We start from the raw sequence: 20,399 nt of genomic DNA, 5'->3' as shown, positions 1-20,399 counted from the left end.
CAATTTTCATGATGGAGGTATTGAGGAAAACAGAAACGAAGCAGTAGAGCAAAGAGTATTATGTTTGGGTTTTCTCATTTTTTGGGCTTGCAATTTTATTTTATTTTTTGTTGAGACTAATTGTATGATCTAATCAAATAATTATGAGGAAGATTGAGGAGTTGACAGCAATGCATAACCTTTGTCTCCTCATCTAGTTGACACGTATCAAGGTAAGATATTAGATAGATGAGCAAGTGACTAATCAATTGGAAACACAAGGACAAAATTGTCATTTCACATTTTTGCTAAAAAAGAGTCAAATCTGATTTAAGCTCTTAATTCATTTTGTTGGAATGATATAATGCTGATAAAATATAACTAACCCTTAATTAAGAGCACTTTAAAACAGGGCTATTACATACTACCACCCTTAAAACAAGTTTCGTCCTCGAAACTTCAAAACACGAACTTTTGATCATTTGATATTATTATCATAGAGGGGAAATAAAACCAAGATGACTCTATTACCTTGATAAATAAGAGTCGAATATGATTATTGGAGTTCAAGCAATAATAGATGGATTGGAGATTAACGATACTCAATCCGACTAAGGAGAAAGGAGCTCAGGTGGATTGATAATGACAAAATACTGACATTCGGGGTTATGAGAGGGTGTATGGAGAAATAGGTCTTATATTTAACCCCAATCTTAACATTAGGACACTAATTGATGAGTTAGAACAATCTCTTACGAGCTCCAATTCTAGACTTTTTAAAACAAGCTAAGAAATGTGAAAATCCTCAATCCTATCATTGCCACTACATGACCACACCAATATTTACACTTCCAATTTGAATCTTCAAACGCTTCTTGCGACGAGGTTAACTAAATTAAGATACGATAGTCCTAAAATGTATCTTTTAACATGACAACTAATTTCAAAACTTCATATTCCATATAGATAGTTTACACTCTAATTATCTATTTTAAATCCTCATTTCAATTCCTGATTCCTTAGTTTAAAACACAAGCCTTCGAGCTTACCTTCCCAAATGTAACTCATATACCCATTAACTCTCAATCAATCCAATAAACCTAATTCCAACGCATACGCTATGATACGAAGATCACAACAACCCAAAATAACTCTGGCTCTAATACCACCTAAAACACCCCACTTTTCATGAAGGAAGAATTAGCCAAATATGAGAGAATGTTGGAGGTATTGAGGAAAACAGAAACGACAGCAGTAGAGCAAAGAGTATTATGTTTGGATTTTCTCATTTTTTGGGCTTGAAAATTTTTATGTTTTTTGGTGAGACTAATTGTATGATCTAATCAAATAATGATGAGGAATATTGAGGGGTTGACAGCAATGCATAGAATTTGTCTCCTCATCTAGTTGACACGTATCAAGGTAAGATATTAGATAGATGAGCAAGTGACTAATCAATTGGAAACACAAGGGCAAAATTGTCAATTCACATTTTTGCTAAAAAAGAGTCAAATCTGATTTAAGCTCTTAATTCATTTTGTTGGAATGATATAATGCTGATAAAATATAATTAACCCTTAATTAAGAGAACTTTAAAATAGGGCTATTACAATCTAGGCCTCGAGAGACTAACTCTAGGCCTCATGTGAAGCATTTTGACCGCAAGCGTAAGGGTGATCATCAGCGTTCCGATTCTAGACCACAAAGAGTACCCGTTGCATGTGATGTAGCTATGCCCAAAAAGGTTGCGAAAGTTTCTACTAAAAATCGTTGTCATGAGAAGAGTAGGAGACATGTGTGGACGGAAAAGACTCATGTTTTTGTTACCGAGGCAGTTGAGGTTTTGACCTCTATTGCACCTATTTCTGTTACTACTCCTGTTCCCTATACTGAATTGGTGCTAGGTCTTCAAGCTGTTAAAGTGACTGAGGCCCTGGCGGCCATGGAAGTAAGCCCAAAAGACTGCATTGTTTCTATGGACATTGACTTGGGAGCGGCAGAGAAGCCCATTGATGTGACTTCCGCGAATAAGGCTTTGTTTTCTGACGCCGAAGAGTTAGAATAGTTCTAGGAGTTTATAGGGTGTATGTGCCCTTTTATTTTTCGATGTTGCCTTTTTTTCCACTTAGTTTTTCGTTTGGTTTGCAAATTTATTTTAAATTCAATAAAGGCATTTTTCTTTTATTTTCTTTTTAATTATCGCTTGCAGACTTAAATATCACATTTTCGTCATCAATTGCGGAATTATAGAATTCTTGCAAATTATTTGGACTGGATCCAAACTGGATTGCCTACGATCCGCCTTAAGTACGTAAACTTAATTTGGAATCAGGTCGCGCGTTGTTCTAGTTAGAAAAAATGTATTTCTAAGTGCCGAATTTTAAGCAAATAAGTTTGGGTGAAAAATAATTGTCAAAATTGGTTTAAGTTTGCGCAAAAATTTAGAAATACGTATATGTACCCCCCAAGTGTTTAATATTTTTTTGTAGATGTGGAATAAATTTTAACACTTTGAGTTTTAGCGTGTAAAGTAGGGGTGTTCATTATCGGGTATCCGGCTACACGGGTACCCGGAATTATGGGTACCCGGAAATGCGGGTAGTCATTTTGTCGGCCCATGCCCTGACCTGGAATAACCGGGTACCCAGTTAACGGGTACCCGATTATCCCGGGTCGAGACACTGGGTACCCGGTTTCTTTAAGAAAAATATCATATTTAGTTCTCCCACCTACAAATGTAAATACTGTGAGAATGTCAAAATTACAGTAGTACTCTGATTGTTATTATTAGTTTGATTATTAGTCCAAATCTTAGTAGGAAGTAAGAACAACACCAGAGAGTTGGTTAAGCATGACAAGCTTCGAAACGGCACGACAGGTCAAAAACCGTGTACATTTGAAACTCCCTTAGTCCCGTTCCTCGTAACTAAATCAACCCAAAAGCTTATCAAAATCAAACTTTAATTTCAAACATATCAATTAATAAATTATGATGGAATCTCGTAGCCCATTAGTTTGGTGGGTATAGGCATACAGTAAGCTCATTTAGTACCTTGGTAGAGGCTAATCTATAACTCATAATTTGATAAATGAATAAATAATTTCTTGAACTCTTGAAGGCTTGAATCAATTTGGTGGAGGCTGGAGCAGTGGCGCGACTAGCGCCGAAGCGGTGACAGCGAAGGTAAGATGATGACTTGGTGCAGTGGGTCTGGTGGTGAAGTATAGGAGGAACGGCATTGCTGGTGCAGGTCGTGGCCGCCGTGCGGCAGTGAGAAGGAGAAAGAGGGGTGAGAGAGGAGAGAGAGGAGAGGTTACGCGACTGGAATGTGAATTGAAAGTCCAAAAAACCCTAAAATCTATAAAGTGAGATAATAAACCCAGTAAAGGCTTCGGCGCACACAATTTTTTTTAAACCGGGTATACGGGTACCCGTTTAATAAAAAGAACGGCCCGTGCCCCGACCTGGTTACCCAGTTAATATCCCGGGTCGGGTACCCGGCCCATTTATTTTTCAAAAATCAGAAAAATACCCGCTTTATTTGTGTCGGGTCAGCGGGTCGGTGGGTCAGGTAATTCGGGTCGGGTATTTTTGAACACCCCTAGTGTAAATTGTTTCGCGCGCAGGTCTGGAGAAGAACTTCTTGCGCCACAGAGCCTACGTGAGATGTTCATCACGCTAGTTATCAAGCGCATGTTCCTTCTTGCGCTAGTATGTTGGCTCAAATGTTTTTTGGCGCCTACATGCTGGCGCGATTTATTTGTAGCTCTAAGGTGGTATAACGCTGCTCTTTCTGTTTTTGCAAGATTTGAGACAATTATGTCATGCACTTATGATTTTCTTTGAACGGTCTTTTGGGTGCTTTGCGAAGGTTTTGGGCTTTGAGTATGAAATGCTCAATCGTCCGATTTTAATTTTTCTCTTCGTGACTTAAGACAGTTCCAAAACGGAATTAGGATGAGTAATATAGGGCTTTTGTTCTGTGGGTGTTGGGGAGGCGTAAAAGACTACTGTCCTCGACTCCCTATGTTGTATTAATTGTTTACTAGTATGTGCCTGTGCTATTGCACGGGTACCTATAAAAAGTATGGAGTATAAAAAAAAAACTCTTAAACGACTATGTTAATTATAATATTTATTATTTGGCAATATCAAAACGTTTCTAAATATTGTATGTCCCTTATGCAAAACATAAAACCAGAAGTAAGACACTAAAAAAGTATCAAAAATTAAGTAATAGATTCATGAGAGTCTAAAAAAGTGTGACCATATTGTCTACCTTCTCTAGCCCGAATAATCCTAATCCGCAAATCTCTTCACATTGGTCATGCAACATGGTTCGAGCATTCCGAAACATCGTAGCATATGGATTTACAATGTCAAGCATTTTAGTAGTCCTTCTATACAGGATTATGGGGCTTATCATAGAAGATTCAGAACCATCTATCACATGCATGCAATTTTGTACCACTACTAGAAAAATGGGTTAAGGAACCATTGCTAAGGCACCGCATAAGTCACTTATTAGGTTTCTTAGATAAAGAAACCAATTATCTTAGAAGTGTGGTTTCTTAGGAAAAATATAGGAAACCTCATACCTGAAAATATATGGTTTCCTAGATAATATTATATTTAAGAAAGAATCAAAGGAGCCGAAATTTTTCAAAACCCATTTCTTACTCATAAATTATATAAAATTATAATTTTTAATTTTAATGTAATTAAAATTGTGATAGTTTTTTTGCCTACCCGCCTAGTCTTAGGAAAGAAAATAACTTATTCCTAAACCCTAAACCCACGATCTCTATCATCTTCAATTTTCTTAATCTCTAAACCCACGAACATTAGGCTCCTCATACCAAAAGAAAATCTAACTTCGATTCACCAAGAGCTCTTCACAGAGCTCAAGCAATGCACCACGGCCGGCGAAAGGCCGACACGTCTCCTTCCCCATCGCTTCTCCATCTTCCTAATTTCTTCTACATTTGTGGTTTGATTAGAACTTCCACCGCTACTGCAACCACCGTCTCCACCACCAACTACAACCACCGTCTCTGCCGGAAGTTTTTCGGCTCCTGTAATTTTAGGTAATACCCCTTCTCACCCTTTTTCCCTAATTATAATTTTACAATTTTCTCTCCTAATTTGTCTTTGAGTGATAGTTTGGTTGAAATTTCATCTGGGGTCATATTGTTATTTGCAACTAATGTAACGGAGGTAGTACAATATTTAGTTGAAATTAATTGAACTATATATACGAGGTATAAAATTACATCTGGAAGCCTTGGTCCATACGAAGAGATGATCGAGTTTTTGTGGGGTTAGATTTTTATGACAAAACTAAGGTTAATTGTTCATTTCCTGTTCAACTTAGTGGTATTTAATGGTATCCAGTTGGGTTAATTTTGCATCTACATTATCGATTGTTTGCTGGGAACATTTGAATTATGTTATGGTTGATTTGGTTGCTTTACAAATATTCAGAGTTAAGGGTTTTGGATGATCAAGGGACCTTATTACACGTACTAAGTTTTCCTTGAGCTTGACCAAGTTCCTGGTAGATGATACATGAGTATATTGGCTTACTTATTACCGTATTAAAATTAATTCTTGCTGCATAATTACTTTATTCTTAAAAGGAAATTCATTGGAAAAATGGGTGTACGACTTAGTCAGGCGAGTAGGATGGAGCTAAGCATCTTATACACCAGTAATATGAATGATTAAATTTGTGGATAAGTGGATTTCCAATTTGTAGGATAGAAGTTCTATGTGATGTTTGGCTAAAAAGATCTCACAAATGTGTCTAGTGTCTACTAACTAGATTAGTTGGTTAAAGTCGATCTTGGAGGGTGGTATCTAAGACTTGGTATCCAATCCCATCTACATCATTTAGTGTAACTATCTCTACACCAAAAAATAATGTCTACTAAGAGAGTCCGATATGGGCCTCACTTATCGTAATTCATGTGTTTTTATCCAATGTAGTGACACCTATATATTCATGTGATCTTCTCGAAAAGCAGTAAAATACTACTGTAACAAAAGAGTTAATGCAGCCGTTTCTGCTTGTGGACCCTTTTTGTTTGTCGCCCTTGTTTTCGTAACAAAAGAGCACATGCCTACAAAATATTTAGTACAATACTATATTCTTCTGTTCTTGGCCTCTGAGAGTCTGATTTTTAGGCTTGATAGAAAATTATTGTCATCAATTTCCTTTTACAATCGTGCCGAGTGATCAATTTTTTTTTTTTGTAAATCCAAATTTAAACTCACGGAAAATATGTCTATTGGATGTAAAACCCCCCGTGGAGCTACTGCACCTTTTTTTTAAATGAAACTTGTACATGAAGTTGATTTAGTTTCATAATGCTTTTAGGTGTGAGCGTATGCCACCAGATTGAAGGATCAACAGTGCAGTGCTTATATTGATCGTTCTCCTAGAGATGTAAGTTACTCTGAGGTTTCTATTCTTACTAACTTGTACAGTCCCATTCATTGTTTTCAATGATAAAACAACCCACACCTTAGATGCTACCGGTTTTTATTTTAAATATCTGTAATTACATTTATATCTACTATCTAGTAGCCAATTCAGTTGGATATAATCGGAGGAATGAACAACCTGGAATAAAGATAGTATAAGTGGTGGAGTGAACAAGTGATGGTCTAATTTGGAATGTGACTCCTTAGTCAACTTATGATAACAACGAGAACATTTGGCTGATATTGTTTTTCTCTTATATCATGTCCTTGTTACTTTTCTTCTGTAGTCCCGACTCTTCCAATATGATGTTGTTCACCCAATTCTCTTCAAAACAAAGCTTCCCATATGCATTCTTTCTTGTCTGTGTTTTCAGGAATGTTTTCATGCTTGTGTTGCTGGTTGTGGTTACAAGGTCAGTTTGCATCCCTGAGCTAATTTTTTGTACTGGATTTTTTGGAGCAATGTCTTTTTCACTACACATTTATATATGGAATGTAGAATAATTCAGAGCATGTACATGAAAGGATTATAATTTAAAATGTTTGATGGGTTTATCCTTTTTTTATATGTGGTACAGTTTGAGATGCCTGTTAAGAAGGTCGAAGAGTGTCACCCAAACAAGCCATATAAACCTTCTGTTGTGCCAAAACCAGCTAAAAAATCTTTTGGACATTTCATTCTCTTTGATTTTTGTTCAAAGGTGTTTTTTCATTTTATACTACATGTGCATTGTTCATGTTTAATGGCTCTTGCTGTCAAGTGGAGTCTCGATAGGCGGGTATGAGTTAAACTCTCGATAGGCGGGTATGAAATGCAGGTGGGTTCATTGCACATCCCCCCCCCCCCCCCTTTGCTAACCAGGAACATGAGATAGACATATACAAGTGCTTGTTGTCTTCTTTTTAATTCTGACGAGAAATTATGCTGAAATGTTGCAGCAATATGGTGATGGTTAGGATAGCAGTAGAAAGACACGGGAACATATTGAAGCAAAGTTGTCAAGAAGACATGAGGCAACTATTAAAAGAGAAAGGACTCTGGCTTATGCTTTTACTCATCAGGTAATGACTTAGACTTCTTTCTCACTTACACGCCAGCAAAATTTCCCCCAAAGAAAAAGAATGAGTTCAGGTTTAGTAAACACAAATTTTAAAACTAGAAGACGATGGAGAGGAGTGGTTATGGAAAGTCATGCACACAGGGTTTACTATGCCTTCTTATGCAAAAGCATATTTATTAATCGTGTAAACAAGTTACTTAATGATTAGGCAGGTATCTTTGTGCCTTCTTTCCTTACCACTAAGAATGTTTTATTGATTCATCAGTTAATAAAATTTTGGTTCTTTTTTAATCTTTTTTCTTCACTTCTGTATTGTGTTCATCGTGATATCAATGGTTCATGTCCCTTAGAGATCGCAAGCTTTACTTGTTTTAATTTGCAAAGTAGTTGTTGGGAGAATAAGAGAATCCAATAGCTTAGTTTATTCACGTAGCTAAATGGAAGGTTAGATTCAATGTCAATGTCATATGAACAGTTGATTTTTGTACAAGATAACACACTGAAACTATTTATTTCAAGTTTTATGTAAAATTGTTTCAAACTTTTTACTATTAGCTAGCCTTATGTCACAATTTAATTTCCTACACCTCATTTAGTGGTACATAAGTGATGCCAGGGGTAGTACTGCGGATTTTCCCCTGTCATGTGATATTTACCTTGTGCGATTCACTGAAACAAGTATGATGCATGTTATTAAGAAATTATCCCTCTTTTGGGCGAACGTGTCCAGCCTTAATATATTAGGCATGTTTATCTCATGCGTTAGTGTGGTTAAGGTGGTTTCTTTTACTTTAATACTTTTATTTTGAACATCTATCCTTTGTGCTTTAGTGCCCATGTCTCCTTCCAAATCTACCAGGAACCCTGCTTCGGTGTTTATATTTTCATCCATGTGTCTACATAGATCTAACTTGTCAGAAATTCAATTATACTTGATTAGTGGTTTTTCCATGGGGAATTTTACTTCGCATTTACTTGATTAGTTTATATATTTTAACATATATCTATTCTGATCGTTTTATGTATTGTATGTAGTACTTTCCTCAAGTTCTTGCCACTTATTCTCAAGCGATGATTGACGAGACACGGGATACTTTGGTTACATATTTTTTCAAGCAATAACAAGTTATCAATGATCAAATTGATGAAGATAAAGAAAATGATCTTCTGGACGTTGATCATGAATGATCTTTGTAGCTAGTGCATACTGAAACTTTCTAACAAATATTTTGGGGATCTCGTAGCAAGTTAAGACACTTTAAGTACTTTGGATTTGAACTTGTGATTTGAGTTTGGAGAATGTTATGTTACAGTAGTTTTATTTAATTTATTGTTTTGGAGAACAAGAAGTTGGTACATTGGTTGGTTTGGGGAACTTTTATGCATATATAGAGTTGATGGATTATTATTATACATTTATTGACCTAAATTGGATATTGGACGTAATGTAACATGTACCATGTAATTGGAAAATATATTATCTTCCAATAATTTATTAGTTGTAGCCGCCATTTAAAATTTGATAATTTTTTTTAATAATCAAAGAAACCATATATTTAATAAATTTGGATTCTAGATTGCACACATTCATACCAGTGGAGTATCAAAGAAACCGTAGATGCTTAAAATACAGTCTCTTAAAAAAAAAAATCAAAGGAACCGCACTTTGTAACGAAGTATTTTCCTAGTACAGTAAAAGTAACCGCATATTTCCTCAAATCGGTCTCTTAGTCATTGTATTAAAATTCACAGGAAATGATCTAAGAAACCAGTTTTCTGCCAAAATCGGTTTCTTAGATATATCAAAGAAACCAGGCCAAAACTCCGGTCTCTTATGCTAAGAGACCTACAACCTAGGCACCATATAAAGTGAGGTTTCTTTGCTTTATTTTGTCCGGTTTCTTAGGCTATTTTTGTAGTAGTGTACTTCAATATCAATGTCATAAATGTACTCTTTGGCTCTGGGATTAAAGATCCAATTTTATGATGATTACTACCACTTATGCGGAAGACATAGGGGCCCCAACCGTTATTAACGGTATTGTCAATTATTTCTACCGCCCATAGACGTGAATGCCAACAAAGAATTGAATGTTCGAGCTTTATCTCTGAAATGGCGATTCGACAAAAGGGACTTGAATACCTTTGACTGAGAAGGTGACCTCTAACGAACTTGTTGTGCTTCTCATACTTGGCGATCTGTTCATCAACATTTGGTGTGGCAGTGGCAGCATCAGATGTCTCGGTGAGAGGACGTTGAGGACAATCTTGAACAAAGACGTAATTAAGCTCCAACTGATCAAAGAAAATCAGTAATTTTTGAGCCCATCGTTTGTAATTGGTACCATCGAGAGGTTCCAATTTGGAGAGATCAGGAAGAATCTTGATGAGTGATGAATCCATATTCAGATTTCACAATAGGAAAATTTGCTTCTAAATTGTAGGAAATGATACCGTAAAATCTGAAAATGATAATAAAATGTGGGCCGGATATTTGATTTATGTGTGAAGTTGTGACGTGTTAGACAACATTGTCTTAGAAGCAAAATTCTCCCCAACAATGGTGCAATCGGAATAGGCGTTGCCCCCCAAGATTTTACACAACAATCTGTCTTAATGTGCACTCAAATAAGACGAACTTAGGAACTCATAATATGCTCTGAATAAAATGGTTTAGAAAACAGAGAGGAGAAGGAGAGTTAGAATATTTTCGGTGTGTTCAAATGAGCTCCCAAAATCTGTTTATAAAGGCAGCCTCATTTGTAACAGAAATCAGAAATCAATTCCATAATTAAAACGTTTGTAACTGAAAATCAGAAGTTTAATTTTGCAATCAAAATGGAAACGAGAATCAAGGAACCATTTCCGGCAATTACGACGTTAATTAAGAAGGTGGAATGAGCTTGTGTAACTGAACGGTCTCATAACATAATTGGACCGTCAGTTACGCCTTGGCACAAAACGGAGGCCCCACCACACGGCGCACGTGCCACGAACCGAACTGGCCGGACGGCGGCGGCGACGACGCGCGTGAGGATGCCCCCTTCTAGCCTAAACCACTTGGGGAAGTACTTCAAAGTATAAACTACACTTCCCTATATTTAAACAAAGGGAGAAGTCCATTTTATATCCATGCGGGATAAAGTACTTTTCTTTAAATACTACACTTGAAATCCCCACTTTTTATTTCTGCCAATGTGGGACATTTTCACAAAATGATAAAACTCATTCTTTGCTTTGTTTCTAACAGAGATCCCAACCCTCGTTTCCAGTAGAGGTCCCAATCCTCGTTCCTAGTAGAGGTCCCAATCCTCGTTCCCAGTAGAGGTCTCAATCCTCGTTCCAAGTAGAGGTCCCAATCCTCGTTCCAAGTAGAGGTCCTAATCCTCATTCCCAGTAGAGGTCCAAATCCTCGTTCCCAATAGGGGGTCCCAATCCTCGTTCCCAGTAGAGGTACCAATCCTCATTCCCAGTAGAGGTCTCAATCCTCGTTCCAAGTTAGAGGTCCCAATCCTCGTTCCTAGTTGAAGATTACCCGTTCCTCATCCCAGTTTAAGGACTATCCCTACTGTATTAGTAAAAGACCATATTCTATATTCTATCTCGTCGTTAAAATTCAAGTTCAATATCTGTTTTAAAAAATCTCCATTTACCATCTCAACGTCTTCAATGACTCTGTGAGAAGTCAAGTTCAGGTCAATAGACTCCCAATGACTCACAAGGGAACTATTGGCATTCCTAGTGATGACCCTTAAGTCAAATGTTATCACTCGGGGGCTCGTGAGACCCTCGCATAAATTTGGTCTCAATCGGACTAAGTTTGCAGACGCACTCCGTCTACCAATACTTTGATTATCGTCTTGCCTAGACTCAATCAAAGTGGGGGCTAACGGTAGACGCCTACATTTGTCCCTAGGCCCAAAGCGATGTGTTCGATGATGAAACCAAAAACTGCTTGACTAAGCTTTCCTAAACATGCGATGAACAACTTGTGACTGAGTGACAATCCCAAAATCATATTTCCATTTTTAGTAACTGCTATTTATAGTAACTTCTATGCTTAACCGCTGACCAGAATAGTAACCATATAAGATGAATTTTCAAGTGATTGCATTGCATTACAATTAATCCTTTAAGAAAAGATAAGAGTTGCATTCCAACTAATATCCTTAAGAGAGATAAAACCGTGAGTGAGACATGAGATTCAGATAAAATCGGATAAAACTGGAAAAGTGGAAGTAAAACACCAGCGCTAGATATTTCTAACACTAGGCACACATGCGCCACAAATATTCCAGCGCACCAAAGCCAGCGCCATAATATTTTGGCGCTACAGTTTGGTTCTCACCCCAATCACGACAAAGATAAAGTTTAAAACAACTATCAATGACTCAACGCAAATCAGATCTGGCTCTTCCTTTGCTAGCGCTAGAATATTATAGCGCTCCTGATCAGAGCGCTAGAATATTCTTGAGCTGTTGATTGCATTTCAGTAAACTTCTATCTCTTCTAACGTTCATCTTATTCTGGCCTGTTACACTATAAATATACCCTCTGAAATCCGGAAAATAGCACACAATTCCCACATAATGCCCTAAGCTTGAGTATTGACCGAAGCTTCTCTTTGTCCCGTACTTGCAATCGTCTTCTGTATTAATACACTGTTAATCAGACTCTGCCCGCATGAACGCTTGATCCAGTCTAATTACTGCCGAAGTCCCGACCAAATTTCTAGCCTAAACACAAAAAACTCTGGAAGAATCTCACTCCATAATCAATCAGTTACCAGGAAGTTCGTGTAAGGTTATGAACAATATATAATCATGCGGAAAAACCATAAAGCCAAGAATCCAAATTAATTTCCATATAGTCAATTATCATAATTTAGTATACATACTATGTGATGTGTGCCTTCCCTAGCTGCTCCTGAACCGAACAAGAACAAGTATAGAGCTCCAAATGTCTCCCCTCCGTAGATAGTCCACAACACGTTCGGATCCTCCTTAGGTTCAACCAATTAGGATATTCTCTAAGGTTTTATGCACTCGGGAACTCACAATATGTGATAGGAAAATATTAAACTCTATTAAATTTAATGTATTATCAAAGTTGTTAAAATATGCGATCATGAACCTCATATTTATAGAGTGGAAATAGAGAGGTTTATTCCTACTAGGAGTCGATTAACTAAACCCATAGTATTCTAGGAGTAATCAAACACTAATTAAGTATTAGATTCATCCTAGAATTCTAATTATGTAGGATTTAGGAAAACGAACAACTTACAGCCCAAGTAATCTTGGCGCCTAAGTTGATGACATGCATGTGGGCTCGGGACTTGGTGCGCAAGGCTGGCCTTGGCGCCCACGAAGCCTTGGCGTGCATGCTGCCTTGGCTCGCAGGCCACGTCAGGCGCTGCTCGCCTCCCCATCCCCTACTAATGATCATGAGCATCAACATGAGGTATTCCTTATTGTTATTCCAATTGTAGGGATTGGAGGTCTTGGGAAAAGAACTTTAGCAAAGATATGATAATATATACAGATAATAAGGTTGAGGCATACATCCTAACACTTATAAAAGAGAGGAGTTGCTATTACTATTCCTACAATAGTGATTTGTCCGTTTTACCCTCAATTTCCTTCTACAATTTTTTTGGCATTTTTCTTATCTACAGTAAAACTTCTATTGTGCCCTTGTGTTTCTTCCACTTATATCTCCTTTTTTTTCACGATCTTCTTCCCGCGGCTACCCAGCTTCTTTCTCTCTCTCCTTAACTTTCCATGGTGCAAAGATCTTCACATGGTGGATTATCTCAGTGAATATTGTCTACCCTCGATTAAAAATGTATTCATCACATCTTTCACACTTCAGGGTTGGAGTAGTATGATGAGATGTGATAGAGATAGAAGGTTCGTCTTTCCGTTGATAATGAGGTTTTGATGTCTCTTATTGCTCAATTCAATGGTAGACAGCTTTATCGTGCGAGGGTTTCTTCTTGCGTCAGAGCTTGATCAAGAGGTTTGATTTCTTATTTTTTCTTTGCAATTTAGTAATTTTGATATCTAGGGTTAGGGTTTTTATCTGAGTACGAATTATTTTTGCAATATATTGTAATATGAGCATGCTTGATTTATCAGCGTTTTAGAGATAATTTTAATTCAATAAAAAACCCATATTCCATTTTTGGGAAATCCGCGGCTAGGTTGTACACCTTCTTTACTCTTTACCCTATCTATTGCTGTTTCGTTTATAATTACTGCATCTCCCATTTAATCTCCTTCATTTTAGATTTGAATTGAATTTTAACTGAAATTTTGTTTCTTTTCTTTTGAAAATTTGACAGTCGCACGCAATTCTGGAGCGCATTATTGAGATTCTAATTTTTACTTCTTTCCAAAGAAGGTGAAGAAACGGCTGATGGAAGTGGTACTGTGAAACCCAAGTATCAGTAATCAGTCAGTGGGCTATATATACAGCTTCAGACTTAAGCTGCCTTGACGGAATTGCTACTTGTTTTTTATATTTTGTAGGAGGTGGGCTAGGGGTGATGATGGGGATATTTTTTTTGCGGTACTGGACAATCCAATCATGCAAGATACAATGACTACCAAGCAAAAACTTTCTTATACAGCAAGGCAGACGGGTCAGAGGAGCTGGGGTAATTGTAAGACGTTTGCATTGATGGGTTGTGTTTTTTCAGCTGCGGAATGTGTTGTTGGGAAGGTACTTCCTTATTTGAGAAAGTATCATGAATATGTTTTAGTGTTTTACATGTTATTAAGTTACAGACTAATTATTACTTTGATTGAAGTATACGGAAAAACACGACACCACAAATATGGTGGTTGCTGGATGCCTGGATGTGTAACTAGGGGTGCCATTTCAGCAAAAGGTTGGACATCGACATCTTACCAGTTTCCATCTCTCTTATGTTCTCAACTATACAATGTTTATTGTTGTTTTTGAGTGTTAAGTTTTATCAATCCTGGAAACAAGTGTTGGTGATCTGATTTGAGTCATTGCTTTGTCGTGTTCCTGATTATTGATTACCCTGATAGTTTGATACATGTGTAGACATGTCTGATCAGATTTATTAGTAGATTCATTTAATCTTGGGTTGTTGTCCCACTTATTATGTAGGGATACATGCTGCCCATCACATTCTTTTTGCTTGTAGTATCCTTTTGGATATGTGACCAATAGAGAAGTACTAATTATTAGATTAGTACAGAACCCAATAAAATTGGAAAATGTATGATTTTTCCTAATTGAAGAGCATATAATAAACTTGTGGGTATCTCCAAATTAAGTGGATCATGGTGTACTAAACTAGAAACAGTACTCATAATTGTAAATTTTTTTGCTGCAATAAAACCCATCTACAAAATTGAGTTAAATAAAAACATTTTCAGTGCTCTCTGTTGCACTCAATCTCCTGTCATTTTAGCTTAGTGTGAGTGTTTATTCTAGATTCTTTTGAATATAATGTTATGAGTTTCTATTTATGGTATGAAAGTTGGGATCAGTGATTAGTTCTTATAATGTATGATAGATAGAAACAATGGAGTCGGTAAACAAGGGGTATGAAGCAGAAGCCCATGTATGATTTTTTTTCCCCGAAGTTTGTTCATAACAGATCTTTAGTCAATGATTGAAAATATATGCTTGTTTTAGCGTTACGAGGCAATGTTACGAGTTTGGGATCTGATTATGTTTAGTTGTTGTTACCAAGGTATTGTTTTAATTTGACCTTAATAGGCAATGTCAATGATTTTAACAGCTATGAGATCTTTATCCTTAAATCAGATTTAGCGTGTATGGTCTTTGCAATTTGAATAGATAATTTGATAGAAGGTTTAGTTTCTTCGTTTGTGCTCCTCAATATAACTATTCATGTAATGCTACAGATTGTAGGAATAGGAATTGATGGCAGGAATCAGCTCGGTATATGGGTTATTTTTGTTTAAAGGAGCTTGGGAAACAAGTAGTGACTAGATATGGACAGTTTGCAACATATTTTGTTTATATTGCTCTTTACGAATAAGAATACCTTTTTTTTGGATAATGTGGAGAAGAATGTTAATCTTAGATGGAAAAAGTAGATGAGAGGTGGGAATCACAACACACTAGATGGCTTGTTGCTTACAAGTTCATATGTTTTGTTTGACTCCAAGAATGGAAAAAATATTTCAATCTTAAGTTTCCGGAAAGATTAAGTTTATATTGGGTTGAAATAATTGAACATGGTTATTTTCCTTAGCACCACCATTAAATATTTCCCTTATTAGCTGGTATATTATGTGTTGGTAATGCTTTTATCTTAATATTTCTGTGATATTTCTTATGTATTGTACTGTTGCCTTTCAGGTCTTTCATGCTTGCTATACGCAATTTTCACCGTCTGTAGAGGTGGATAACCCGCAACTTGTTGCATGGTCCGATTCAATTGTTGAATCTCTTGAATCAAATCTTAAAGAGTGAGTACTTAATTTCCCTGATATATGAAATTAAGCATAGTACTTATGCACGGTAATTGGTGTTACTATTGTTTTTTCCTCAGTGCTTCAACCATTTTGCGGGACTTTTTATACATTGAATTTGATCCTGGGTTGTTGAGAAGAATGGTTATTGGTCTGCCACCAGATTCAAAAAATTTCTTTCTCTATTAGATTATTTTTCAAAATAAGTGACACCAATTCAAAAAAATCTTACTCTAACAATTCGAAAATTTGTTGATCTGACCGCAATATTGTTCTTAGGACTATGAGGAAGTTCTCGTTGTTTGCTTTGTTTGTTCGACTTCGATATCTTAGTATGCTGTAGTGAGTTTCTCCATTTTGAAGTGAATCGAAGAGTATGAAACCGTGAGACATCGGGGAAGATGGTAGTTCAGTTTTTTTCGTGATTTTAGAAATCTTTTGAGTTTCTACTTCCGCCTTTTTATTGAGTGTCTGGTGGTTAATAATCTATTACTCTCATTACTCTAAATGAGTTGGAGGAGTGGTAATGCCAATAGGAGATTGGAGTAGTTAATTTATTTGGCAGGTTGTGATTGTAGGTGGATATGCAAGTGGTTTGCAATACTTACTGTTGTTTTCTTAGTAAATACCGAAGGATTTACTGATAAGTGAACACTCTCATTTGAATTTTAGTTGTAATATCGTTTAAGCTGTCCTTGTACTCTTGTGGATGCTCTGTTGTCCCTTTTCCCATATATCATACATGCCTGATTAGGTGGGTTCATGACAAAACTGGTGGTTTAAGTGGTGGATTTAGTGAGGTTGTTATGGGGCAGGGGATGGTTAATCGACAGGTTTGATTTACCGTCATTTGGTAGCAGTGGTTGGTCTGGCTGATCACTAATTAACCGTGTCTTTTTAATAACCTGAGTTCAGATGGAGTTTTACATTTTAATAAATGTATGAGAGGACTCAATTGGGTTTATTTGGATGTAGTTCGGTTAAAAGTTTGTTACTGATAGTTTGTTTGGATGCTTGTTAGGTCATCTCACATGTTACTTATGAAATTAAATCGTGGATAGAACGTGTAGCGTATACACCGGTAGATGGAAAGGAGGGACCTCCTGATGTTTGAGTCATCAAATTAGGCGGAACTATAGGTGTGTCATCTAATATATGTGGTTTGTCATGAACTAGAATGTTACGTGTATGATTAGTCTAAATAATAATTGGTTCTGAATCTCATCTCGCAGTTTTGCGAATAAGCATGTCATAAATGAATATATGGACTCGGAGAGCTTAACCCCGCGGCTTGTTGTATGAGACCGCGAGTTCAGATTGACAGTTGTTTTTTCAACCGCTATATGATCTTCTTGTATTAGGAAAGCGTCATTAGCCACTATTTATTTTTTTATTTTTTTCTCAATTCGTTAGGTAACGATAGCCTTGGTTGGAACTTGGAAAGTACACATGATATTCATATTCTTATCTCTCTGCTCTTAAAGGTAATTGAGAAAGTATTACTTTATTACCTCTATCTTTTGTGGTGGGTAAAAATGGAGTGTCCAGAATGTAAGCTACTCTAGATCTTATTAGAAATTCCTTACTCTACCTTAGTTAAAGCTGATAAGTCAACCAAGTAAGGAAAATCAAATTATAAGAGGTACAAATTGGCAAAGAGATTGCGAGCATATATCATACAATAATTGCTTCTGTTGACTCCTTTTTGAAATTGTCTAATTTTTCTGCAATATAATAAGAGGATCCACATTTCGTATTTAGCAGTTTATGATAAGTCAACCAAGTAAGGAAAATAAAATTATAAGAGGTACAAATTGGCAAAGAGATTGCGAGCATATATCATACAATAATTGCCTCTGTTGACTCCTTTTTGAAGTTGTCTATTTTTTTTGCAATATAATAAGAGGATCCACATTTCATATATTAGCAGTTTATGGACACCAATGGCACAATTATTTCATGTTAGTGTGTTGAATGGAAATTAATCAAACTTTTGGTCAGTCAACTTGGTTGGTTGGTGAATGTTAGGAGTTATGTGCATGAATATGGTCATTATGATCCAATATTTTTTTATTTTATAGTTATTGCAATCAATTTTGTATAATGTCATGTGATTGAATTAGAAAAAGTAATAACGAGAAGATAATATGATGACAAGTTGTGAATAATTGTATTGATTTAGATTTTGACACATCATACTGGCTAATTGAATCGAGTGTTTTACTGCTTCTTTCTTATTGTGGAGATAGTAGATTATCATGTCATTCATATCAAGGAACTATTGGAATAACTTATTTGTTATTTAAGGGGTAAAGCTACATATTTGGTTGTTGATAACATTATTGGGAGGTATACCTAAGCAAGTATGCGTAAATCATAGTTTATTTTATAGATTCCTAAGGTGATTAATATCTCAACGGAATAATAGTGTATTTTCTACATATTTCCTTGTAAGAAAATCATAATAGTGGATCTGCTCATCTACAACTTTTTTCCTGCACGGTAAAGAGCACGTTCCTTTTAATATCCTGTATTTTACTTATTGTATCAAATTTAAGTCCAAAACTTCTTGGAACTAATAGCGAAATTCTATCAGAAGAAGAAATTGGTGGTTTAAAAGAGTTATTCATGATGATTGACATAAATAACAACAGAACCATAACTTTTGAAGAATTGAAAGTTGAGCTGTAAGATAGTGGTGTCGGGAATGATAGAGTCGAACATCAAGGCTCATTTGTTCAACTATTTTTACATCGATTTTATAGATGGTCGGAGTAATGACAGATGTGTATGAACTTTGTGATGTGGACTTGAAAGATTTTTTAATCCAAGGTAAAAAGATAACTTTTTTGGTTGATCTAGCTGTTTTTCTTCATTTTTTTTATCCCGACTTGGCTTTTCCCCCTGTGTGGATCTGTTCGAGGACACAATATCAACATATGGACAACAAGGTCATTTTATTTGTCTTCTGAGTTTTGTGTAATGCGATAACAATATGTATCGACTAATCTGTCTCTTTGAACTTTCTCGATTTGTTGTTGTTGAGCTCCATTTATGATTTATTGGATGTTAGGCATTGTTTCTATGTTTCCTTGTCAGCAAAGCTCTTCTTTTGTTTGTCTCGTTCTAAAGCCGGATTTATTAATTAATCAGAATATTTGCTCAGTCTTTATTTTAATTTCTTTGGTACAATGAAGTAATTGCTTCTTACTTTTGTACCTACGAATATACTATAATGATATAAATACCTTCTCATGCTCTGCCAGAGCCATCACATATGGAGCCCGAGCCCATTGATGATGATCTGTAAGATCAAGTATCTACCTATTCATGCTCACTGATGCGATGTTGTCACTGCAGACACCTTAATATTCACAAGGTGGCTTCTTGCTTGATGAGTTAAGAAGAACAAAGAGACATTTGCTTCCGCGGTGAATCCCTATGTTTATTTACAAAGGACGGGTCTTATAAACGTATTCTTGAATGGACTCCCTGAGTACATACAAGAAACAATGTAATTAATGCCCAACAACCTTCAAATAGATGTCTTTTCTATCTTGTACTCGTGGACGATAGCAGGACCTAATTATCATTTGTATACGTATTTGTCTCCAAGTCCAAGTATTGACAATATGTTGTCATTTGCTACAGAGTTTTTTTGCAGTGATCTTTTACGTAAACCTATTTATGTAACATATTTTTATATCTTGGGGGACCGTGCGCGTTAGTGCACGGGCCAACAACTAGTTATGTTAAAGTTATGGGTGTGTGTTTCGGATTTTTTAGATATTAAGATAATCATAGAAAAGAACCTCATGGCAGCAACGAAGGAAGTGACTCGGAATTCAGAGATGGAGCAGTTACAAGGTCCATTGCAGAACTTAGTAGTTGATGTAAAATACTTAATTCATACTTTTTAAATATTATAATTATATTAACTCATGGTGTTTTTCCAAGATTCTATTAATGTTCACTTCATACATTTTGTTAGCATTTTAGAGCAAGTAACCAAAATTGGAGTTTTTAAATTATTTTTGACAATGTAGATCATTGCAATATTTCAATAGCGCAACAAGTGAAAAATAGTTTCTTAACATACTTAGTCAATGCTAGGGTACTTTAGCTCAAGCACGTAGGAAATTATGTATAATGCTATTGGATTAGTCTAACTTGGGACAAATTGAGTTTATATTTGCAGCATACATACAAAGTAAGTCAAAATCCATTTTCTCATTTTGCAAAATGCTAAGTTTTTAAGCTTTTCCTGTCTTTCCCGTGTAGAGGCTTGGTTATTTGACCAGGATTACAATTAAACAAATGCAAATTTAAAAGTAAATACCTATTAATCATCAATCATGTATAGCAAACTCATTTATTGCTCATACAATA

Source organism: Spinacia oleracea, chromosome 2 (assembly GCF_020520425.1).
Source record: "Spinacia oleracea cultivar Varoflay chromosome 2, BTI_SOV_V1, whole genome shotgun sequence".
In the NCBI taxonomy this organism is placed as follows: domain Eukaryota; kingdom Viridiplantae; phylum Streptophyta; class Magnoliopsida; order Caryophyllales; family Amaranthaceae; genus Spinacia; species Spinacia oleracea.
The sequence above is the reverse complement of the archived record's forward strand: the minus strand, read 5'-3'. Positions refer to the sequence as shown.